Source organism: Scyliorhinus canicula, chromosome 17, assembly GCF_902713615.1.
Source record: "Scyliorhinus canicula chromosome 17, sScyCan1.1, whole genome shotgun sequence".
NCBI lineage: Eukaryota > Metazoa > Chordata > Chondrichthyes > Carcharhiniformes > Scyliorhinidae > Scyliorhinus > Scyliorhinus canicula.
In genome coordinates this window covers 66229754-66256302 of record NC_052162.1, presented here as the reverse complement: position 1 = coordinate 66256302, position 26549 = coordinate 66229754, and the positions used below count along the sequence as shown (strand labels likewise).

General features: G+C 44.6%; 1 protein-coding gene across 6 annotated transcripts in view; it reads right to left on the bottom strand.

The window, feature by feature from the left end:
- dacha (dachshund a) overlaps positions 1-26549 on the bottom strand; it is a 468304-nt gene that overhangs the window by 159976 nt on the left and 281779 nt on the right. The gene's annotated exons all lie outside the window — the stretch shown is intronic.

The following is a 26549-nucleotide window of genomic DNA, read 5'->3' as shown; positions in this document are numbered from 1 at the left end:
TCAGCCAGTAAGCCAAGGAGATCTACCGGGAGATGTATACAACTTACCTGTAAATAAACAAAAGTTGTGTTCCACTTGGTATGATAAAATACTTTGTACTAAATAAACCAGAAAACATAGGTAATGTGGAGAATTTGAGAAAAGAGCTTGAGGTTTGAGGCCGAAAGCAGTTTAGAGGGCTTCATGAGTCCCATTTTCTGAGGGTGAAGAGAAACGACTTTGCAGGAAGCAGAAATTTGCTGCTTTTTTTTTCTAAGGCAGTCTACTGTTAACGTTGCAAATTATTCCCTGACCCTAGTAAAGGGAAACAATTATTTGTCGACGGATACTCTAACTGGAGAAATGTTGGACGAGAGGTACGTGTGCGTTCATTCAAAGATGTAAATTATCTGGAAGAACTCATTCTTCTTTATCCACTCAGTTTGAAAAGGAGTGTTCTTATTGGAGGAAAGTGCTGAAGCGTGTTGTTGCCACTGACAAACTGCTGATTTCTTTGGGACTACCTCTAAGAAAACATCATTGTCAAATCGGTTTAGCTTGCCTTAAATATCTCAGTGAATTTGCTGAACTTCTCAAAGAGCATTTGAAAAGTTATCAATGTTATGGCTCAGGGAAGACCAACTTCTTAATGCACAAAACCTAAGATGACTTCATTACCATAGTGGCAGAGTGGCTCAGAAATTAATTCACTAATTAAGTCAAAGATGCCAAATGCTATTCCATAAGAGTTGATTCAAAACCAAATGTGAGTCATGTGGACTAATTAATATGAATTTTAAGATATGTGAACAGCGAGGGTGAACGTGTAAAACAATTTATTTGTTTTTTCCAACCACACTGCTGAATGTTTGAAGACAACTGTTTTTGGAAATCTTTGCAAATTTAAGTTTGAACATCATAAATTGGCATGGGCAGATCTACGATAATGCCACAACTATCGCAGGAAAGTATTCAAGTCTAAAACAAGGCTGAACAATTTAAGCTCCTGTGCATTATTCGCCTGGAATTTAAGCTCCAATGTAGAGGCTGAATCCTGTGAGATATTTTTTTGTACATTTTTTTGACTTTTTTCCCTTTTTTCATTTTCCACGCATTGATGGGCTATGTTGTAATCACACTTGGAGCAGGCAAATGAAAAACATTTGACAGTTAAAAGAATTTGCGACACCAGGTGATCGCTCATGCAGATGCGGTTTTGGTTTTGAAAATTAACTTTGTTGATATAAAGGTTTGAAATAGCTGCATCAAATACAGAAAAACCACGTGTGAATATTGAAGCAAATTCCTTGGCAGAGAAGTTTGAAAAGTAGAATATTGCTGTTTTTACTCTTTTGTAGAACCGTTTACTGAAAAGAATGAATGCAGTCAGCAAAATATCGATACAAAATTATTGAATTCTCGACAATTGTTTGCCTCAGTTAAAAGTTATGTCACGGAAGTTCAAAATGACTATAGCGTGGTGGCAATAACATTATCAAACACAAAAAGGCCTCTGATGTGTCTGATGAGAAGTGTACAAAATGCAGGAAGTTATTTTTGCTGAAACTATAGATAATTAAAGCAATTTATAAGGGAATGAGAAAGTCATTATTGAGACTGTCAATGTTATTTGTGACATAATAATGGTGCAATTGCAGAGTAGAAGGGAATATCTGAAGAAAATAATTAATTTTGCATGCTTTTTGACATAGTGGCGAAAAGTCATTTCAGTAAGAAATTAAGTGAATTCTATCGGGATGACATAGACACAAATAGTTTTGAAGATAAAGTGAAACAATTAATTCATTTAATTGATGATGATGACCTCTGTGCTTTGAAATCACCAGCTGATTTATACATGATGGTTTGCAGGCAACCTTTCAAAATGTGGAAACCATTCTGAAAACCTGTCACAAATACGTTCCGGTAAATATTCTTTCTCTATGTTGAAAATAGTTGAAAATTATTTGTGAAGTACTCTGAGTCAGGAACATTTGACAAATTCAGCAATATTGGCAATTGAAAGTGCGTTTTTACAAGATTTTACCTACGCTAATGCAATTGATGATCTTGCAAAGAATAAATGTAGATAAAAAGCTATCTAAATTGTCATGCCAACAAGGGATGAAGCAAGCAAATCTTAAAAATCTGTCTCTCTTCCATATTCTTTTGTTTAAATTCTGTTTTCAAAATGGACTATTGCTGGTCTGGTATCATAGCTGCAACTGGTCACATGCTGGTAGTTCAAACCAGCACCACTCTGAAAACTGACCTTCAGAAAGTCTCCAGGACAAAGAATGGTACCTCACGGTAGCATGGTGGTTAGCATCAATGCTTCACAGCTCCAGGGTCCCAGGTTCGATTCCCGGCTGGGTCACTGTCTGTGTGGAGTCTGCACGTCCTCCCCGTGTGTGCGTGGGTTTCCTCCGGGTGCTCCGGTTTCCTCCCACAGTCCAAAGATGTGCGGGTTAGTTGGATTGGCCTTGCTAAATTGCCCGTAGTGTAAGGTTAATGGGGGGATTGTTGGGTTACGGGTATACGGGTTACGTGGGTTTAAGTAGGGTGATCATTGCTCGGCACAACATCAAGGGCCGAAGGGCCTGTCCTGTGCTGTACTGTTCTATGTTCTATGTTCTAAATCCTGCCAGACAAGTCCACCTGATATTAGACTTGGACTCATTGGACTCTCCGCTCATGTGAATTTACGACAATAACTTCTTTGATTTTGTGAGAGGAAGTAAGAAAGTTAACTTTTATTTTTGAAACTGAATAAGATTCTCTGAAATATACTGCAGCGTATGAATCTTGTTGATTGGCGTAATTGCTCCTGCACTGGACTGGCTCATTCTATCCTGCACTATCCAGTGCTGCTGTAATTCGCTGACTTTCCATCTCATTGTTCATCAGCAATTTACACATTTGCTCTCTTCAAGGCACACACATCGCAATATTGACCATCTTTTCCATCATTCTGACAAGAGATAAGCTTGGATTTCAGAAACTATTCATACAGGCATAATTTTACAAGGGATAAAGCAGTGATCAACCTGTGTATTCTTCTGGCTTCCGTCTTTGCATTCTGTGGGCCGAGGGCGGGTGGGGAAGGACGTGAAGTTGGGGAGGGTGAGGACAGAAATTAAGGTGAGCACAGGGTTCCCACTCTAAATCCGCCCCTGGGTGGGACTATTAATCAGCATTTTGTGACAAACTATTCTTACTGGAATACCTGGCTTTCCATGTTCTCGTACCATAAAGCCACTCGGGTGATTATGATAGCTCACACGACTAGTAATACCAGAGTTCGCTAACAAATTGCATGTGTTTGTCATATTTCTTCAGAGCAATGCCATCTGCCAGAAGTGGCATTTGATGGCTCTTGACCCTGACTCCTGCCAAGGAATCATCTGGCAATGCCTAATGCTGCACAAAAAGGGATTACGGATGAAATACAACTGAGAATATTGATAATTTTCTGTAACTGGTGAAGAATGAAGATGAATGAGGCAGCGGAAGGAAAAGCAATTAGTTCACCAGCCTTTACAGCTGTGCTCTCGGATTGGCTCCCCTGGCCTTTTACAACCATGCATACACCCAAAAGGAAATATAATTCATTGTTTTCAAACTGCAAAGATGTTGTTTTTAAATGCATAAAGTCTTGCATTTCAATATTCATTGAGTTTTTTTCTTGCACTGTTTATTTGAAAATAGTATTCTTTTGAGATGCCTTTTTGCTTATAAAATTTGATATTTTAAATATTCACATTTTCATTCCTTTCCAATTTTATCTGATTTCAAGTCTGACAAAACACGTCAGGATGGCTCGACACAGATTTAAATGCAATTTTGCAACATGTTTCTGGGAACCACTTTCCTTCTCTTTTGTCCGATTAACCCAGCAACCCTTCATATCACTAGTGATTCTCCCTCGTCCTCCCACCTACTCTATCCACAGCACAACTGAAAGACAGAAACATCATGTTGTGTTATGTACTCTGGGATAACACAGGCTGCAACTCGATGCAGCTTTGACCAAAATATATTCCAGACTTTGAAGTAAGTTCAGTGTAATTTATTGAACCATTAGCACAGTTCTCTATGAGTTTGACTCTCCTGCTAATCTTGCTATAGTAACTCAGTCAAACTAACAAGTCTGCTCTAAGCCACGTGGTGGGTGTGCTGCTTCTGATCTGTCCCTGTCCTACTCTCTAAGTGTCGCCTGTGGAAAGAGATAGAGCATGTGTGCCCTGTCCTTGTATATGGGTTGTGTAATGCCCTCTTGTGGTAGTGTCCAGCAAAGCCCCTCCTCCACAGCCTCCACTTTCTCTCCTTGTCATTTGATGACTCGTAAAAAGCTTAATTGAATACAAGGCAGGAATTGAACAGACTGAGAATGTGGATCAAGACTTAGATATCCCAGAGATACACCCAGCTTGCTGCATATCCTTGAAAAGTTCTGTAGGTTTTCTTAGCAGGAGATATCCTTGGTTTACTAAGATTACCATGTAAATAAATAGTGCAATTCCACATCTGGAATGCCACATTTACTGCTTCACTACACTGCAGCAATGATATGTCAGTCCATCAGCCATGCAGAACACTCAATGATGCTGCAGCATTTTGAGTCTAAAAGTGTGATTATTTCAAACTTATGAATGTCAGAAGACACAACATGGTGGCAGCAGTTGTCTATGGGTAAGACTCAAATATTCTAAATGGATTGAATGTTGAATTGAATTGGGGGGAAAAAATCAACCCAAGATACTGCCAGAGATGAAAACTGAGCAGGCATGCAAAAGCAAAATGGCCACCGCAGCAATGGACATACAACTCCAGCTCATGATGAAGGAGGGAGCTGATTATGTCATAGCGGTATTTGCAAAGTTTACACAAAGTTCAGGCTGACATTCAGTAGCTTTCTAAAGGGAACCATTGAGGAGGAAAGAGTCAGTTACATCCTTTCGTGCAGAGGAGGGAAGGGGTTGCGTTTAGGAGATGTGTAAGAATGACCATGATGGAGTCGAGCCGTGTCCTGAATAAAAATCACTGTCGTCTCTGAGTGGAGAAGTTTCCTTGGTTTGATCCAGTAATGAGTTCCTTCCTACTCCTCATGTCAGACCACAGAAAATCTATGAGAGTTGATGAGAGATGTTGAGTACCAGTGGTCAGTGTCACACCAATGGTGTTTCAACAAACAGGAAAAAATAATGGTTCAGAGACAACTCTGTCATACTACAACAGAGAGAAACCTATCACTCTGCAAGTAAACATTTCTACAAAAGAGCTGGGAGATGCCCTGGTGCAAAAGTGAAAACCGATCACATTTCATCCAAAGCTTTAACATCAGCTGAGACCGGATTTGCCAACATAAAGCTTTTGACAGTTGTGTATGGATGCGCAAAATTTCATACATATCTCCATGGGAGGACGTTCATAATAGAGAGCAATCATCATCCACTAGCTCTACAAGATAAATCTCTGTGGAACATCACCAAGACTTGCAGAGGTTACGATTTCACTCTGAAATACAAGCCAGGAAGAAAAATGGTGGTAGCAGATGCCATATTTTGGTTGTCACTATGGGAGAAACGTTAAAATAAAAGATCTACGTGTGGCGAACCATCACCAAGACGGAGTCAAATTAGAAATGAGACCAGCAAAAATGAGAGAGTTACAGATGCTCTCTCCGCAAGTGATCCAAGAATAGACTGATAAGATACAGCAAACACAGCCAGAAATATGGCAGGGCTGGTCCAGCAGAGATGACATATCACTATATGATGGTGACAAGCCAGATCCAGAATAATCATACCCAAAAAGGATGCAGGAGGAACTTCTCCAGAATATACATGAAAGCCAGCTGAGAATGGAGAAGTGTAAGCTCAGAGCCACATCAGCTGTGCATTGGATAGGCATTGACAAAGACATAATATGAATTGTATCTACACACAATGTATGCCAAAAGTACAAAGAAACACAACTCCAACAGTCATCTCAGCAGCACAAATTCTATTTGCTGAGCAAGGGATTTCTGAAGGAGTAACATGTGACGATGGAACCCAATTAATTTCCAGAGAATTTAAGGAATTTGTTTAACAGTAACATGGATTTGTAGAAAGACAAGAGAAAAAGGTCAAACGATCCCTCAGGAAATGCCAGAAACAAAGTAAGACCCTACCATAGAACATACCTTACCTTTATTGTCAATCAATCTACACTTCTCAAGGTTGACAGGAAATCACGGCAGAGTTACATAGAACGTACAGTGCAGAAGGAGGCCATTAGGCCCATTAAATCTGCACTGACCCACTTAAGCCCTCACTTCCACCCTATCCCTGCAACCAATAACCCCTCCTAACCTTTTTTTGGACACTAAGGGCAATTTATCATGGCCAATCTACCTAACCTGCACGTCTTTGGACTGTGGGAGGAAACCGGAGCACCCGGAGGAAACCCACGCAGACACAGGGAGAACGTGCAGACTCCACACAGACAGTGACCCAGCGGGGAATCGAACCTTGGTCCCTGGCGCTGTGAAGCCGCAGTGCTATCCACTTGTGCAACCGTGCTGCCCTAAAGTTATTGAATGGAAGACAGTAAAGGACATTTTATCAAGCAATATACTGCCTCCAAGTGAGCAGGAGGAAGAAAGCTAATAACTCCCTGATGCCCAGTTGGAATGAAGGTCAACACTTCAACAAACATGCCAAATCTCCACTTGAGCCATTGAACAGCTGGCTGGCAAACCTGGCACCCAGCAAACGTTGTTGGTGAAGCTAAGACCCTAAGATCTTCATCATTGAGATGGAAACCATTAAGCTCTGCTGGTGGATGCCCTAACACTATCAAACGGGGCCCTGGGGAGTTTCTCACCGGTTTAGCCCACACTGAACTCAGAGATCGGGCCGCCATTTTGAAAGGGTGCCCAGATCTCTAAGTGAGCTTGAGGATTCCCCACCCCTCCCACCTACAGGAAAAGTCACCCCCACACACATGGGCATTATCCCACAGCCCCACAAGTGAAGACACCCCGCTATGTGGTTGCAGAGGGTCCCCATTTTCAGGCCTCCCCAGACCCTCTTTTGCCCCCCCCCCACCTTTCAGAATCCCCCACCCTTTGCCCCCCAACATTTTGGAGGCCCTTTCATCCAGCAACCCCGCTGCCCCACACGCTTCAAACCTTCCACATCCCTCATAGGCATGGCCCCTGTCAGGCCCTGGGTCTTGGCAGTGACAAAGGGGCACCATGATACTTCCACCCTCGCAGTGGCCCTACCAACGTGACAATACCACCCAGGCTCCTTGGCAGCGTCAGGGTGGAAGTGCCAAGGTGCCAGCTTGGCAGTGCCAATGTGATAAATGGTGTTCTGCCATGTCCAAACGGGGCCCAGAACCCATCAATTGGAGAGGGCCGATTAGATCGCAAACCGGCTAGCGCGGATTCCGATTTCAGCCTCTCCCGTGATCTAACCAGCATGCATGGACCCACCCGGGCACAACACGACAGGGCCCAGCATTCCAAGGTGTCAATCAAAGCATTGCAACAAGAGGTATGGATGAGAGAGAGGAGCTGTAAAGGAAACAGATAGGCAATCCCTGTTCTGAAGGTTGATAGAATTTGTAGTGGTATGGAGAATTCACTGTTGTTATTTATGCAAATGAGGTGAGTGTAAATGGAGGTAAATAAAGTCAATGTTTAAAGTGTTCTTATTGAGCTATACCATTAGCTGATATGCATGAAACTAAAGATGTGCCCATGAGTGATTTATTGGTGCTTTTAATACAATGGGAGGCCTAATTGTATGTCAGGGTTTTTCATACAATGGGCACAATCTAACCAAAATAAAACAAAGTGGGAGCACAATAAAACAGGCGGAGCCCCTCAATGCAGGAAGAGATCAGAGCACCATCTTTAAATGGCACCTCGATCTCTAGACCTCTCAACGAGGGATGAACCAATGTGATATCCTGTACACTCACAGTCTACCTAGAACAGGGGTGGGCAAACTACGGCCCGCGGGCCGCATGCGGCCCGCCAAAGGTATTTCTGCGGCCCACCAAGTCATTAAAAAAAAAAAAGAAAAAAATTTTTTTTTTAAATTTTTTTTTTTTTTTTTTTTAAATTTTTTTTAAGGTTAATGGGGGGGGGGCTGTTGGGTTACTTACTGGTATAGGGTGGATACGTTGACTTGAGTAGGATGATCATTGCTCGGCACAACGTCGAGGGCCAAAGGGCCTGTTCTGTGCTGTACTGTTCTATGTTCTATATGAGGCGCCCAGAATCATAACCGGGTGAAGTAATTATTTTACTTAATATACTATGCGGCCCTTTGTGAATTGTAAATTTCTGAATGTGGCCCTTGCACGGAAAAGTTTGCCCACCCCTGACCTAGAATATATGATGTATTGCTGCACTCGACTTTCTTTTCTGAAGGAAAATTATATAAGGATTAATATATCTCTCGGGGTTTTATAAAATCTTTTCTTGATCTTAAATAAAGTTTTATTGTTCATTGGGCATGGGTGGGGGGGCGGAATAAAATAAAATAATCTCTCTCTCCCTGTAACTTTACCACTCTCTAATATTTTATTGTCCTCTCATTCTGTTGTCTTCCAACGTATTCCCTTTTTTCACCCTCAAAGATGCATTCTCTGCTGTGTTGCCCTTAAAGGGACAATCACAACACCCTCTCTTCCTGTTAAGCTTTCTCTTGTCACATCTGTGTGTCTCTACATGATTCTAGTTTTTTCCCTCTTTCCTTTTCCTTCCCTCTTTCTACATTTCCCCTTCCTGCCTGCGCTTTGTGTGCCTCTCCAAACCTTTTATTTTGATTTTCCATTCTCTGTTCATAAGCCACACCTTGGGCGGGATTCTCCCGCAACTGGCTGGATGGCCCTACGCCGGTGCCAAGAGCGGCGCAAACCACTCCGACATCGGGCCGTCCGGAAGTTGCGGAATCCTCTGCACTTTCAGGGGCTAGACCAGCTCCGGAGGAGTTGGCGCCGTGCCAACTGGCGCTGAAGGGCCGGCATGAATTGGAGCATGCGCAGGGCCGCCGGCATGGTTCCATGCATGCGCAGACCGGCCAGCGTGTTTCCTGCGCATGCACAGGGGCGTCCCTCTGTAGGGCTCTGCCATGACCGGCATGGAAGCCCCCCCCCCCCCCGCCCGAAGCCGGATCCCCCCGCGCCCCCGAAGATCCCGCTAGACGGCTGACAAGCCAGGTCCCGCCATGATGGACCATGTCCATTTCACGCCGGCGGGACTGGCCAGGAAACGACGTCCGCATGACCCATCTGGGCCTGGAGAATTGCCGGGGGGGGGCCACTGTCAACGACCCCTGACCGCCGCGGCGTAAACCTCGCCCCCGCCCAAAAAACAGCACCGGAGAATATGGCAGCCGGCATCGGAGCGGGGATTCACGCCGCGCCCCCCCCCCCCCCCCCCCCCGGGATTCTCCGACCCGGCGGGGGTCGGAGAATTCCGCCCCTTTTGTTTTTCTCTTCCTCTCACGCTCGACATGCCCTTGGGGCCAGACTTACCATTATGATTGATGCTGCCATAATATAAAGAAAGGGAGGAGATCTCAAGTTCTAGGGACTGGAGTTTAATGCTCGGACTTGAGAGAAAGTGGGGAGCTTGCAATGGAAGGAATTGAGGCCAAAGACTTGGTTTGTGACACACCTCTACTCTGGTTGTGTGAGTTCTTTATATCATTGTTACATTAGATACGAAACCACAACCTTGAGAAGTCCAGACCCATCTGAAAGCAGTTGCTACATTGCTTTGTAAAATCTGGGCCTGGTAGTCGTGTAAGGCAGAGCAGAAAATCAAATATTAATTGGAGGAGAAGGAAGGATCACCTTAACTATTCAATTTCTCCATCAGGAGTGCAGTATGGCAGCAGTGTGCATTATCTACAATATGCACTGCAATAATTCACCAAGAATTCTTTGACAACACCTTCCAAACTGATGACCTCTACAGCCTAGAAGGTCAAGGGCAGCAGATCAGGGCCAGGAAGAGAAATCATGGGCCCTGGTGCTTCTTTTGTTTCCTGGCCCCTTATCCCTTCCACCCTCACCCCGTCCATTTTAAACCTTCCCCATCAATCATGCATTATATTTTTTCCCCTTTCAAGATTCACTAATCAATTCACCAAACAATCGCAGAAAGGTCCTAGTAAAATGATAACTCCGATTCTTGGTACCTAGTTACAAATATTATCCGATATATATATGCAGCATGGGTCATTAACATTAAGAGCAGAAACTATTTAATGCAGCGTTAGTTTGTGAGTGCCCTAAAACTGACCCCGCCGTGACTATTAAACAAACCAGAAACTGCAAATTTTACTTCAACAGCAGTGCGCAGTACTATTAATTTGACAGGAAAATATCCCATTAGTTATTTATAACACTGTGCAGATGATAATACTGATTTTGGTGACTGCCTCAGCCTTCATTAACATGTTCAGCACATTGCAACATATGGACACAGTGACAGTGAATTCATATTTTTGGGAAGATTCAACATTTGCAATCCAGATAAACTGCACAGGCTTTTTTCCATTCTGCAGAAGTAGATGAAGACTTTCTTCTGCCTGGGTGCAATATACTATTTAATATAATTATTTCATATGAGGGGTGTAATTGGATTCTATTTTATCGATAATCAGCCAGAAGATCCCCCACCCCGGCAGCCAATGGAGAGCTGCCACTGCCACCTGACAACATGCCATGGGGAGGTGTTGAAACAACACCGCTCCAGGGAAAACACTGCTGGATTGACAGCTCTTGCTCAGTGATCTACTCTGTCAATTGCACAATGCAATCTGGGACCACTTGACCCCAATATCTCTAGCCCTGAGAAGCACAAAAACAATTCTTCAATAAATTGGATCCCCGACTGTCAGAACTATAAAATATCTGCAGCAGAAGCAACTACTAATCTCAGTCAGTGCTAAAGCCTATTTCCTAGAAAATGTCCTCCTCAATTAGAAAATTCTCTAATTGCTGACCGTTTTCAATTCCCAGTTTTTTACAAGAGCACTCCATTCCTTATAAAATAAATCTGATGCTACTTTAAGTTATTTGTCCCTGTCTGCTCCCCGTTCTCCTCCACACTGAATGGCTACCCAGGAAAATAGCCTAGTTTGTTTAATAGCCATGATGGTTATTCCTCTTGCCTGCTTGAATAGTTTCATGTGGAAAATAGTCACTAGCAGTTTAGGACGCTTATGGATTAATTTCCGCACATTCATTAATCTGGTTACCTCACAAGGTGGAGTTTGCACTTTCTCCCCGATTCTGCGTGGGTTTCCTCCGGGTGCTCCGGTTTCCTCCCACAGTCCGAGGATGTGCAGGTTAGGTGGATTGGCCATGCTAAATTGCCCTTTTGTGTTACGGGGATAGGGTGGAGTTGTGCGACTTAAGTGTGATGCTCTTTCCAAGAGCCGGTGCTGACTAGATGGGCCGAATGGCCTCCTTCTACAATGTAGGGATTCTATGAATGCTATGAAAGTGGCAGAAGTATAAACCAGGTACTGCAGAACACTATAAAGACCCTTAAAAACAATAATAACAATAATACCTTGTATCTACATAACAACCTGCAAAACTTGCCAATCACTTTAAAGAGGTAGAATCAGAAATAAACCGATGTCAAGTCAGAAAAGGGAATATTAGAGGACTGGTTCAAACTGGTGGGATTTAATGAGACCCTTAATGATAGAAAGGGAAGTGGTGAGGTGACAGGGGTTTAGAGTGAAAACTTCAGATCATGGGGGTCTCAGTGGCTGAAGTTATGCTCACCAAGGGGCAGCAGGGTAGCATGGTGGTTAGCATAAATGCTTCACAGCTCCAGGGTCCCAGGTTCGATTCCCGGCTGGGTCACTGTCTGTGTGGAGTCTGCACGTCCTCCCCCTGTGTGCGTGGGTTTCCTCCGGGTGCTCCGGTTTCCTCCCATAGTCCAAAGATGTGCGGGTTAGGTGGATTGGCCATGCTAAATTGCCCGTAGTGTCCTAATAAAAGTAAGGTTAAGGGGGGGTTTGTTGGGTTACGGGTATAGGGTGGATACGTGGGTTTGTGTAGGGTGATCATGGTTCGGCACAACATTGAGGGCCGAAGGGCCTGTTCTGTGCTGTACTGTTCTATGTTCTAAGGGTTGGTTGAGGAAGGGAGAGATGCACATAAAATAGATTTGAAGGAAGCAGAAGTTAGAAATGGGGACGTCAAGACAGATGAATGAATTCTCCAGGCCTGCGGAGGTGGAACCTGCCGTGTAGGAGGTGGCAAGCCAGCCAAAAATCCATTGGTTTTCAGTGGGAACAGACAATCCCAGTGGTTTGTGGGCGGAGCTGGAAAATCCCAGCCATGAAAAATGAGTCTTGGAATTTACTGAGTATTTGCATTAAAAGATCGAAAGTTCAGGTCTTACAAGGTGCATGGTAAAGAGGCTGTGGGTTAAATATCCAGAAGGGTTTGCGAGTTCACCTTTGCTACATTTGGTAGAAGTGCTACAGAAACCCAGCAGATGGCATAGACCCTAAACCTAACCCGCGTTATGCTCCTCGTGGTCAATGTGGGAGTTCAAGGATGTGGCCGATGCCCCTGACTCCTTCATGTGCGGGAAGTGTGTCCAACTTCAGCTCCTGTTAGGCCGCTTGATGGCTCTGCGGATGAACTCACTTTGGAGCATCCGCGATGCTGTGGAGGTCGTGGATAGCATGTTTAGTGAATTGGTCACACCGCAGATTAGGATTGGTGAGGGAGACAGGGAATGGGTGACCAAAAGGCAGAGAAAGAGAAGGAAGGCAGTGCAGGTGTCCCCTGCGGTCATCTCCCTCCAAAACAGGTATACCGTTTTGGATACTGTTGGAGGAGATGACTCACCGGGGAAGGCAGTAGTAGCCAAGCTCATGGCACCGTGGCTGGCTCTGCTGCACAGAAGGGCGGGCAAAAGACTGGCAGGGCTATAGTCCTAGGGGATTCAATCGTAAGGGGAGTAGACAGGCATTTCTGTGGTAGAAAATGAGACTCCTGAATGGTATGTTGCCTCCCGGGTTAGGAATGTCTCAGATCGGCTGCAGGACACACTGAAGGGGGAGTTGCTGTGGTGCATATAGGCACCAACAATATAGGTAAAAAAACAGGATGAGGTCCTACAATCAGAAGTTAGGGAGTTAGGAGATAAGTTAAAAAGTAGGACCTCAAAGGTAGAAATCTCAGAATTGCTACCAGTGCCACGAGACAGTCAGAGTATAAATTCAACAATAGTCAGAATGAATACATGGCTTGAGAGATGGTGCAGGAGGGAGGGGTTCAGATTTTTGGGACATTGGAACCGGTTCTGGGGCCTGTGGGACCATTACAAATCGGATGATCTACATCTGGGCAAGACTGGAACCAATGTCCTTGGGGGTGCTTTTGCTCACACTGTTGGGGAGGTTTTAAACTAATGAGGCAGGGGGATGGGAACCAGATTAGGAAGTTAGAGGTCAGTAAAGAGGCAGCAACTAAAGCCAGTAAGGTACTAGATAATAAACTCAATGTGACTAAGGGGAAGAGTAGACAGGGACGAGATGATGAACGCAAAGGGACAGATGGTCTGAGGTGCATTTGTTTTAATGCGAGGTGTAGCAGGTAAGGCAGATGAACTTAGGGCTTGGATTAGTACCTGGGAATATGATGTTATTGGTATTACTGAGACTTGGTTGAGGGTAGGGCAAGACTGGCAATTAAATATCCCAGGGTATAGATGCTTCAGGAGGGATAGAGAGGGAGGTAAAAGGGGTGGAGGAGTTGCATTACTGGTCAGAGATGATATCACAGCTGTGATTAAGGAGGGCACGATGGACGATTCGAGCACTGAGGCAATATAGGTAGAGCTAAGAAATAGGAAGGGTGCAGTAACATTGCTGGGACTTTACTACAGGCCTCCCAAAAGCGAGCGTGACGTAGAGGTACAACTATGTAGACAGATTATAGAAAAACCTAGGAGCAATAGGGTGGTCGTGAAGGGAGATTTTAACTTCCCCAACATTGAATGGGACTCATGTAGTGTTGGAGGGGTAAATGGAGCAGAATTTGTAAGGAGCATCCAGGAGAGTTTTTTAGAGCAGTAGTCCAACTTGGGAAGGGGCCATACTGGACCTCGTATTGGGGAATGATGGTTGAATTTTCAGTCAGTGATTACTTTGGGAATAGCGATCACAATTCCGTAAGTTTTAGAATACTCATGGACAAAGACGAGAGTGGTCCTAAAGGAAGAGTGCTAAATTGGGGAAAGGCCAAGTATAACAAAATTCGGCAGGAGCTAGGGAATGCGGATTGGGAGCAGTTGTTTAAGGTAAATCCACATTTGAAATGTGGGAGTATTTTAAGAGAAGGTTGATTAGAGTGCAGGACAGATATGTCCCTGTGAAAATGAGGGATAGAAATGGCAAGATTAGGGAACCATGGATGATGGGTGGAATTGTGAGACTAAGATGAAAAAGGAAGCATACATAAGATCTAGACGACTGAAAACTGATGAAGCTTTGGAGGAATATTGGGAAAGTAGGACAAATCTCAAACGCGCAATAAAGAGGGCTAAAAGGGGTCATGAAATATCTTTGGCTAACAGGGTTAAGGAAAATTCCAAAGCCTTTTACTCGTATATAAGGAGCAAGAGGGTAACTAGAGAAAGGATTGGCCCACAATCCAAAAGAGGGAATTTATGCGTGGAGTCAGAGGAAATAGGTGAGATTCTTAATGAGTACTTTGCATCGGTATTCACCAAGGAGAAGGACATGATGGATGTTGAGGCTAGGAATGGATGTTTAAATACTCTAGGTCAAATCGGCATAAGGAAGGGGGAAGTTTTGGGTATTCTAAAAGACATTAAAGTGGACAAGTCCCCAGGTCTGGATGGGATCTATCCCAGGTTACTGAGGGAAGCGAGGGACAAAATAGATGAGGCCTTAACAGATACCTTTGCAGCATCCTTGAGCACGGGTCAGGTCCCGGAGGACTGGAGAATTGCTAATGTTGTCCCTTTGTTTAAGAAGGGTAGCAGGGATAATACAGGGAATTATAGACCTGTGAGCTTGACGTCAGTGGTAGGCAAACTTTTGGAGAAGATACTGAGGGATAGGATCTATTCACATTTGGAAGAAAATAGACTTATCAGTGATAGGCAGCATGGTTTTGTGCAGGGAAGGTCATGTCTTACAAACCTAATAGAATTCTTTGAGGAAGTGACAAAGTTAATTGATGAGGGAAGGGCTGTAGATGTCATATACATGGCCTTCAGTAAGGCGTTTGATAAAGTTTCCCATGGCAGGTTGATGGAAAAAGTGAAGTCGTATGGGGTTCAGGGTGTACTAGCTAGATGGATAAATAACTGGCTGGGGAACAGGAGACTGAGAGTTGTGGTGGAAGGGAGTGTCTCAAACTGGAGAAAGGTGACAAGTGGTGTTCCACAGGGATCCGTGCTCGGACCACTGTTGTTTGTGATATACATAAATGATCTGGATGAAGGTATAGGTGGTCTGATTAGCAAGTTTGCAGATGATACTAAGATTGGTGGAGTTGCAGATAGCTGGATGACTGTCAGAGAAAACAGCAAAATATAGATAGATTGGAGAGTTGGGCAGAGAAATGGCAGATGGAGTTCAATCCAGGCAAATGTGAGGTGATGCATTTTGGAAGATCTAATTCAAGAGCGGACTATACGGTCAATGAAAGAGTCCTGGGGAAAATTGATGTTCAGAGAGATCGGGAGTTTAGGTCCATTGTACCCTGAAGGTGGCAATACAGGTTGATAGAGTGGTCAAGAAGGCATACAGCATGCTTGCCTTCATTGGACGGGGTATTGAGTACAAGAGTCGGCAGGTCATATTACAGTTGTATAGGACTTTGGTTATGCCCCATTTGGAATACTGCATGCAGTTCTGGTCGCCACATTACCAGAAGGATGTGGATGCTTTAGAGAGGGTGCAGAGGAGGTTCACCAGGATGTTGCCTGGTATGGAGGGTGCTAGCTATGAAGAAAGGTTGAGTAGATTAGGATTGTTTTCGTTGGAAAGACGGAGGTTGAGGGGGGACCTGATTGAGGTAACAAAATTATGAGAGGTATGGACAGGGTGGATAGCAACAAGCTTTTTCCAAGAGTGGGGGTGTCAATTAGAAGGGGTCACGATTTCAAGGTGAGAGGGGGAAAGTTTAAGGGAGATGTGCGTGGAAAGTTTTTTACGCAGAGGGTGGTGGGTGCCTGGAACGCTTTGCCAGTGGAGGTGGTAGAGGCTGGCACGATGGCATCTAGACAGATGTATGAACGGGCGGGGAACAGAGGGAAGTAGATCATTGGAAAATAGGCGACAGGTTTAGATAAAGGATCTGGATCGGCGCAGGCTGGGAGGGCCAAAGGGCCTGGGCCTGTGCTGTAATTTTCTTTGTTCTTTGTTCAATCCAGAGCTCCCACGTAAATTCAACTTCTTTAAAGTTACTATGCGTTTGCCGTGAACTTTTTAATGCGCGTGCATCTAAACGGGACCACACATGGGATTCTTAGACTACATGAACTTTAGATACAATGCAACATAAATTGGTGCGAAATAGACTGGAAAGAATAATTTTTGCATTAAAATGCAATCAAAATGAATCATCCTGACTGCTTCTCTGAGGTCTATTGGAGAAAGCGGTGCTGCTGTGTGGTCCCAACTACTGGTCAACGGGAATCATTGTACTCCTTGGAAAAATATGTTGAGGAATAATCGGTTTACAATCAGCCACCAGACCATATGTAGAAAGAAAGAAGCTATTAAATTCTAAGTACAGTGCAAAAATGAAATTCTACAGTAAAGAGGCTTGTTCTTTATAATAATTACTGGAGCCACTTTGATCACATACACAAAAACAATCTTCGAAAAAAATGCTCATTTCCCTTTGATACAGAATGTTTATGGATATTTTCTGCATGTGTGATCAAAGAACCAGGTCAAACTATGTTTTCTTGTGTTGTTAATCAATTTGAAATTTATGAGGGGCTGAAATATGCACAACATACAGCAGCCATTATAGCCCGACATACAGCTTCATGATCAAATGAAGGGAACCAATGTACTGGTGGTACAGTTACGTGCAGTTTAACAAACTGGATGCATAGACATTTAGAGGTACAGAATACTGCTTCGAAGTTATGATTGACGCTTTTTGTTCTACTCTCTGGCTAATGCAAAACAACAATAACAAAGTCAATGTACAAATTGGACAGCTTATTAAAAACAGTCAGTACTGTTCTGATGCTCTCTCTCTACATGCTATTTAGTGATGGGAATTTCTGGGTTGCAAGCCAATTCTTACAAACTAAGTGGGCAGCCTGAGGTATTGTATTCACTGCAGAAACAGAAGGTAACTGTGATTTATAATTTGTTTTTATTAAATTTAATTTCTGATGCATTGAAATTAACTTTGTTATCACCCAAAATATGGTCCCAACACCAGCTATACTTTCCTTTTCTCATTTCTGTTTGTGAGTTCCATCAACAAAGGTGGCCCAGTGCTCACTGCTACTGCTTTTTGCAACTCCCTTTCTTCTCCAACTCTGACTTTTCAGTCTTTAAATTCCTGTAATTATCCAATCACTGGCAACAAAAACTGCAGGATGCATCTCCAGGAACAGGAGCGGAAAATTTCGCAAGATCTCCCAAATCGCATTTCACGCTGATATTAACCCTTGATGTGATTGTCCTCTTCCCCCGTCAGTGATGGGGCGTATGCCCCGACGTTCAACATTAGAAACATCATTTGAATACATTAATATCTAATTATCAGGCCTTTATGCCTGAATCATCACCCCAACTTTGTCAGAAAATCCATCCATGTCACTGTGCAGACATAACGGCGTGAATCATAACTGGTCACTAGGGTCAGTGCATCGCTCAGGGGGAGAAGGTCTTACCCATGCACTGCCAGAGATTCCAGATGAACTGCATTGCACTGGGACAGACTTTAAAAATGGTGTCCGGATCTTCGAGAAAATACGTTGCAGGTGGGGTGGGCAAATCAGAGGCCGCTGCGCCAGCATTACATCGTGGGACCCGCCCCTTAAGTTTTTTTTTTCTACATCCAGCTCTATAAGCTTCAACGCTGCTTTTCCTGCCTGCTGTCGGCCTTTGCCGAATTCGGGGAAAATTCCACCTATTGATTTCCCTGTCAGTGCAATATTCCCTCGGGCACTTCAGAGAGGACACCTCCAGGAGAAATGATTCCCATCACACACCACTTCTGTGGTAAGGAAGTGCTGGTTGTAATTTAATACCGAACGGCATTTGAACAGCTAAACATTTCAGCACCCAAATGATAACTTGGGGTTACAGGGGTCAGACCCAAATGATCTGCAATTCACTCTCAAACACTTTAAACCTTAATTAGAGATTATCATTTTACATAAAACAAACCGAAACTCTGAACTTGTTCATACCACAAGCCAGAATCAAACTTGCTTCCAACAATAAGATGCTTTCTGATATTCTTCGTCTATCTATATTGTTATGGAATTGAGGGCTCAGAGAAAGTGGACCTGGGGCAGGATTTGTCCTACTGGCTTCTGAACCCCATTGTCAGGACTAAATGGGGTCAGAGGCCAATGCTATGGTATGGATTCTCACTGAAAAAAATGGCAGGATTCCTGACCCCATTCCCAGGGTTTCTAATTTTCTGAAGTGCCTTTTAAGAATGTGGGCTGGTTTGTGTTGTGAGCCTGCACCCTGCACTCCCGATCCGGCCAGCTCCACGTGGCCATGGGCATATCCTCGACCTCCCCAATTTTCATGGAGTCTGGAAAGCTTTTCAGAGTCATGGTTCACGGCACCTCAGAGGTGTCATGACATAGTGTGCATGAGGTAAATTCAAAGATCCTCCTCATACCACGAATATACCAAGGTATTCCAACCCCCTTTGGCCATTCATGCCCCTTATGCCAAGCTATGGCACTTCCATGCCCACTATATACTGTATAGAATCAATTAACTCTATAGTGACAGTAGAATGTGTAAAGAAAAGCATTTAAAATGTTATTCATTGCTAAATTCTCAATCTTTAAAAAAACTCAATGGCAATTATTCAGATTCTTTATAGTATCAGTAGTTGAAACTGCATGCATTTGAAAATTCTTTATCTTGAGTGAATAAATAAACATTGTGAAATTGACAGTATAGATCACAGAGCCAGAACTGTCAATCAAGTGATATTTCTCTGAGGCTCAGCTGTTTCAACAAGCTAATGCATCAGCTAACTGTATGCTTGGCTGAGAGCACAGAAATCCTTTTGAGTAGGGCGATTTAAACAGCCTGTCTCCAGACCTATTTCCCCTGTGGCTACTGTCAAACTGGGCCAACTGGCCTCAATGCAGCCGCACCCACCCCATAAAATGAAAATCCTGTCCTGGTAGGCAGTTTCTACTGAGGTATGCAGGCCGAGCTGAGAATTATCCCTGTTTCTTCTACCCACCTCGAGGGTGCAAATTCAGCTTTTGATGAGAAATGGCCACTCATCTGTTATTTTCCCCAAATTGTCCAATTACTGGGCAAAGTGCGGGATTGCCATTCAAATAGGAACAGAGGCTCTCAAAACTGAAGAGCCAATAGGAGGCTGTCCAGCTTGCGAGCAGCAGAATGGTACGGCAGGCTTGTGTGATAGAGGTCACCCAAAATGGAGGCACCCACTCTCCAACCTTTTCAAATCTGAAGTAATCTTCAGCAGCTTGGACACCATTGTACATTGGGTGGGGAGGGGTATGGTTAACCCCTGTACAGGGCGGTCCGTGGCTGTTGTTGAACCCAGGAGGGCCAGGGGTGCCTCTGAGCTTACCTGCAAGCCCCCCTGATCTGCCAGCTCAGGCAAAAAATATGTTCCCTGCCACCTTTGGGGATCTGGAGGCCAAGTGGAAAATCCCGGTTGGCCTCCAGCAATAGGCCTCAATAGACCTTTAATAAGTTCAATTAAATCCAGTGTTCACTGACACGCTCCAAGGTGCTCATGCCCATCAGCCTGCAGTAAATTCCCAGTATACCTGATGATCACAAAACAGAATTAGAAACCCTACACTAAATGGAACAAAGTTCAACGCTTCTTTCCGTGCTACTGTATGGGACAAAACAAAAGGCCACACACATGTTAAAATAAATATTCACATTCCTAATGCTAACCAGACCAACCTCGCCAGTTTGCAACAACCAGTAGCATTGACCCTTCAGTCCATCATTACTTTCAATTTATATTTCATTACTGTCAGCGCAAATTATATAATCCCTTGTCATTCGGTAAGGATAAACTCCAACCCACTGTTTTAGAACATTTTGCAAATGCTCGTGGAAATTTATGACTGCTCTATGGAACCCTATTGTGAGTATTTTTCTGCAACTTCCATAGGAGAAATATTATCGAAATAGTGAAAGATGCATCTCACTAAAATATTTTATTGCATTTCCTGCAAAGTTATATCTGTTTTATTGTTATAAATGGTTTGCCAAGAAAGGCCAAAGATTACAAATGTTATTACATCATATATGATTTAATACCAGGATTTTATGGGGCAAATTCAAAATCCTTTTGGGCATTTTAATAAGCGATGCTAACAATATGTGCTGACTTGGCTGGATACCAATCAGCCGTAATCGTGTCACGTCAGGTGATGGAAAATCAAATCTATCTTGATTCATTTATTTTCAGTTTTATCCTCTCAGCCCTGAAACTTTGTATGTTTATTTCTATTGCAGTTCTTAAGTTTTGTTGCTATGGCAGCAAAATGAGATTATATAAATCTGACTCCTGTTTACAGGCTCCATTTTAACACCACTCATTTTATTATAAGAGCATCATCTGTTGTAAGTATGAACAATTCCCACATCTAATTACAACCAGGATTTCAGGGTCATTAAACAAAATACATTTGCATCAGCAAGAGTGGAAATGGAGACTAAAATCACAGAGCTTCAGCCATGAACCTGCATTTGATTTTCTTTCCTTTCTCTCCCATCGTTTCCTCCTTGACCTTCTTTTTGATCTTGTACAAGCTTATCTCTGAGTTTTAAAATAAGGGGAGGACAGAATATTAACAATTTTGGTGGGCAGGAAAAATCTGACTGGTGTGAGGCAACCCTTTTCATAGACAATTCCATGTGACATTAGTACAACAGTCCGCCAGTTACACTTTAGGTTGATAAACACAAGGAATGTTAGATTGGGTTAAAAAAAGTACCTTTAAAAAGGAGCTTGGCTTTTTTTCTCCACAGTGTGCTCAAAATGATTGAATACCATCAATGCCTTCCAATTTAACTTTTTGACCTTGAAATTATGCTACACCAAGATCAACACACAAATATTTAATGCTAAGCCAACATGTCAAACACTCATACGTTAATCTCCACACAGCACAATTATTTAGACCCTTATCTTCACTGTGCTGCTGATTGCATCAAAATAAAATCTTACCCCTTCAGGAGGAATTATTTTTCTAAAAAAAAAAATGGGGAGATGACAGAATTCAGAGTTTGGGAGATTCATACATAAAACATGAGGCCTATTTTTAGGATGCTGCTGATGGTGATGCAGTATAAATAAACAGACTTAATTAAGAACATATCTATTTCTACCAAACATAGTACGTGAAGTCTACCACTTCAAAAATAGAAAAGCTATGAAAGTTATTAAATTAGTCATAATGAAAATAGGGATAGTTTGAAGTTACACTATTGCTTTCCTAATGATCTGTGCTGGCAACTTTTGCAAAGTATTCACTTCAGAGCCAATTTAAAAAGGTTATCTGAAGCTAAAATTATTATAATATTTAGAAGGAAGTTATTTTATGATTTTGTGACCCGCATGGCAAGAGTTAGTTAAATTAATCCTGAGCAGGCAGTTGCGTAAAACTGGCGCAAGGATTATAAAGCTTCATTTACTGTACAATTAAAATAAGGAAAATGTGGACTGTGTCAGAAGCTAATACGCGATTCATTTCAGGTGTACATCTTAAAAGGTTCTGCTATGAATTGCAACCTAGGCATTATCACTGGCCTAATCTGCATCACCTTTCTTTGCTGGCTCGGCAATCATGGTTCGTGGTTTGTTAAATAATACATGTGATTCTCTTTTAAAATGTCAACCTTTAGTCCCAACCCCACTGCAGTAGCCCTTGTGATGTTGATTTTCCCTGACAAGATTCCATTACAATTGACTGCCCAGCAAGTAAACCTGTAGATCAGGAGCAAGTGAGTGTTTTTTTCGTCTTCAGCTGGTGTCCTTCTGCCTTTCCAGAGCAGTATTCTCTGTTTCCTGAGGGTTAAGATTATGTTGTAAAATAATTTTTACTTTAGTGGCAGATTGAGCTGTCTGTCAGACACTATGTAGTTCTTCTGTCACCAGTTACACTTAGAAATATAAATCTCCTCACTCCGCACGTTCCAGTGGCAGTGGAGATCTACTTTTCATGGCTCTTGTGAACTGCTGCTTTGCTGACTGCCCCCACTGCTGCCTTGTTCATCAGGAAACTGACTGGACAGACCAACTACAGGCTATTCTCCTGAACCAGTGCATTGTAAATTGCAACGGCACCTTTTACAGGCATATAACTAAAGCAGAGTTATATATTTATGAAATGAGAGAACTTCCATTTATATATCACCTTTCACCACCTCAAGACCTCCCAAGGCATTTTACAGTCAATGAAGCACTTTGGAAAGGTCATCACTGCTGTAATATGGGAAGTTTATGCTACTTTTTAAATCAAAAAAGATTGTGTTTTGACAGGCACATAAATATTCATAGATTATTGTATTTTGTGTCTGTGGTTGGATGGAAAGAGGGCAAGAGGTTAAAATGATCACAGGGCCAAGGATGATTATACTGTGGGAGAAAAGGCCATCAGCCTGAGATTTAAAAGAAAACAGCTTAATGCAGTGACTTCCGGAGGAACTCCCTATTTTCAAACTTTATCTGAACTCCCTGTTTTTCAATCAACCTTGCACAGCATTTTCACATTGTAATCAGGATTTAATGAGCAGCATTCAAGCCATCAACAGCCACTGCAACTCCCCTTTGTGATTGTTAGTGTGAGATCTTTTAAAAGAAATATTAAATCTGGTGAATGCAACGTGAATTTTTACACCAATTTCCCCCTTTGAAACTTAGGGGTATTTTCGGATCCTGCTGAGAGTTGCAACAGAAGTGGAAATTATTTTAACCATTTTGAGTTTCATACTAATGGGAGGACAGGAATTGAAGTTCACGTTCCCACATTCCAGGAACTGGGCTTGCCACACACTGTTTTGAAAAGAGAATATCAATGTGGATTTTTCCATCCTGATGTTAAGGTGGCGAGAATGGAATGTCGTGGTTGCTGCATGAGGCAGCTGTCTCCTGAGAGTAGCACCTCTAAATATGTCCAATGAGCCCCCCCCCCCCCCCCCCCCCCCCCGAGTCCAGATTCCCTGGCATGAGAGATTACACTTCCATCTGTCATCAGCCATTCTAAGGCTGCAACCAACATTGAAAGTATTAGAGCCATTCTCATGTAAACAGATTCACAGGGTCCGATTTTGAGTCCACATGCGCAGAAACGGTGACGCGGACACTTGCGAGAGTCGAGAAACTGGATTCTGTCGGCGAGATCTCGCTCCCCGATTTTCCCCACCCCTCGCCGGTGACATAACAATGTTTGATGCATTTAGATGCATTTTAATGCATCTGTGTATTATTTTTAAAAGAAATTTAGAGTACCCAATTTTTTTTCCCAATTAAGGGATAATTTAGCGCGGCCAATCCACCAACACTGCACATCTTTGGGTTTTGGGGTCGAATCCCATGCAAACACGGGGAGAATGTGCATATTGCACACGGACAGTGGCCCAGAGCCAGGAACGAACCTGGGACCTCGGCGCCGTGCTGCCTGTATCTGCATATTATTAAAGGGTCTAGTCACATGTTCCCGTTCACTGAATATTGAAACCTTGACGCCATGATATTCACAACAGCTTTGTGAAGACTAGAAACAATCGAGGGATTCCCGCTGGGTGTGCCAATGTAAGACAGCCCTCGGAAGTGCCCGGACACTCTTTCTTCCCCCCCCCCCCCCCAGGTTGGCACTGCCAGGTGGGCAATTTGGCAGTGACAATCAGTGCCAACCTGGAAGTGCTAGTCTGTACCAACCTGTGCCAGGGAGCAGTGCCAGAGTGAGCCCTCTGGGGAGCCCTACCCGGGTTGGGGGGAGGGTTGCGCGCAAGACCTTTGAAGGAGGGCACTTGAAGTGGCAGTGACGGGACAGCAAGCAGTGATGGGGACGGCGGTGAAGAGCGAGGGCCTGGCAGTAAGGGGGGAGGGGAGATCTGGCAGTGAAGGGGATGGACCTGTCGGTGAAGAGCGATCGTCTGGAAATGAGGGCGGAGGGGCTACCCGGCTGTGGGGGGCGGGGCGGGGGGGGGGGGAAGAGTGCTTGCAGAAACACTGCCGCTGGTTGTGGTAGGGTGAGGAAATGCATTAGTGGTTGTGCCGTAAGGGGGTGGGGAGCCCCTGATAATTGTGTCAGCGGCAGGAGGGGAGGGGGGGGGGGGGGGAGCGATGAAAGCACAGGTACCTATGGTGTTTGGGTGGAGTTCACCTTGCTGTCTCTAGCAGGCCCTGACTTCAACTGAAGATGCAAAGCAGACGTCCTAATTTTATTATCAGATTTATGATCTGGGACGCGATTTAATGGAATAGTTTCCATGTGTGGTCACGAGCGGGAACTGCCGCGAGCTTCCCAACGTTCGGCCCGGCGAGGCCATCACAGGTGTCACATGTTAATTGAACCACTTAATGAGGCCCCACAAGCTTCACGCTGCAAATGATGGTCCCGCCAGCTGATTCACCAAGACCGTACCTGCCAGCTCCCTGCTAACAAGGAAGAGCAGCACTTAAACTGATTCTGCAGAGCAAACCCCACACAGCTCGCAGCTATGTCTACGAGATGACCAGCCTCACGATTCAGGGATGCCAACCTGGCCACATTGCTAGACGCAGCCGAGATCAGACAGGATGGCTTGTTCCCCGAAGGGGCTCAGAGGGTCACCCACAGGGCAGCCAGTGCTGCCTGGGAGGAAGTGGTAGCGGTCATCAGCTCGGGGAGCATCACCAGGAGGACTGGTGCCATACGATGCTCATCAACCTGCACCGGGCCGCAGGGGTGGGTTGGCAGCACCACCCTGCCACGAGCATGTGGCTGGCACTGCCTCCACCTAGCACTGTAGTGTGCCCCAACCACCCATGTCCAGCAGTGCCATCCATGCTGGCCCCATTTCCCCCCCCCCCCCCCCCCCCACCACCCCCTCCCCACACGCGCAGTCATGATGCCCCTCTGCAGGAGAAGTTGGGCCACAACAGATGGGGGAGAGACCAGATTGGCAGCGAGGCCCCTCCTCAACCCCTACGAAGAATGTGCTGTGGAGGTCACAGGGTGGCCGAGGACAGATCTGTCACAGACGTAGAGATTGGAGTATGGGGCAGAGGTCAGGATCCACCGGGCCCGACCCAAATGGACTGCCAGACGTGAGTTGTTATTGCCATACAGAACGACCCATCCCTCCCACTGACCACATGTCGATTGTCCCGCAAGATCTCCATCTGATGGTGCGAGCCCATTTGGGGTGGTTCCAGTCACAAGTGGGGCATTGCCAGGGCACTTCAGAGTCAGTCAGTGACGATCATCGGCAAGGGCGTCAACACCATGCTGCAGACATTGCGGAGCCGCCAGGGCTGGCAGAACCAGATGATGCAGGGGTACCCGGGGCTCTGTCCAGTTGCCTCCTATCCTGAGGTGAACCCCAGGGACCTATGTGCACAGACCGGGAGGAGGGGGCACTGGGTGCCAACTCAAAGCCACCCTACGGACTGGTGACAGAGGCCACCAGCTCCCCCGATGCACTTGAGGGGTGTAGAACAACAGGTCAGGAGAAGGGCAAGGGAGGGCGTTCACAGGGCCAAGGGAGGGGCGATCGGTGAGGATAGTAGGCCTCAGAGGAGGCATCGTGCAAAGGTGGGGGTGGGGGTAGGGTAGAATGCTGGTTACAGCAGGTCAAATGTAGGGATGGTCAGGACAAAGAAGACAACGGTGGTCATCTTGGATGGCCCCCAGACAAAGGGAAACCCTGGATGAGTATGGCTGACCCCACAGGAGGGGTGGGCCGAAACCCCCCACTAGTATAGTCACCTGGAACGTCAAGGGACAATGGCCCAGTGAAAAGATCCAGAGTCTTCAACCATCTGAAAAGTCTGAAGGCCGACATAGTCTCCCCCCAAAGGGGCACATTTGAGGGAGAAGGACTGACTGAGGGTAAGAAAGAGATGTACTAAGCATGTTATGGGACAAGAGCCTGGGGGGGGTCATACTGCTCAGTAAGAGGACAACATTTAAGTGATGAATATGGTGACAGACCCAAGGGGACGGTATGTAATGGTCAGCGGTGTCCTGGAAGGACACATGGAGGTTCACACAGATGAGGGAGAAAGAGTTCTCCTTCTTCTCCCAAGTACACAAAGTGCATTCCCGCATTGACGTC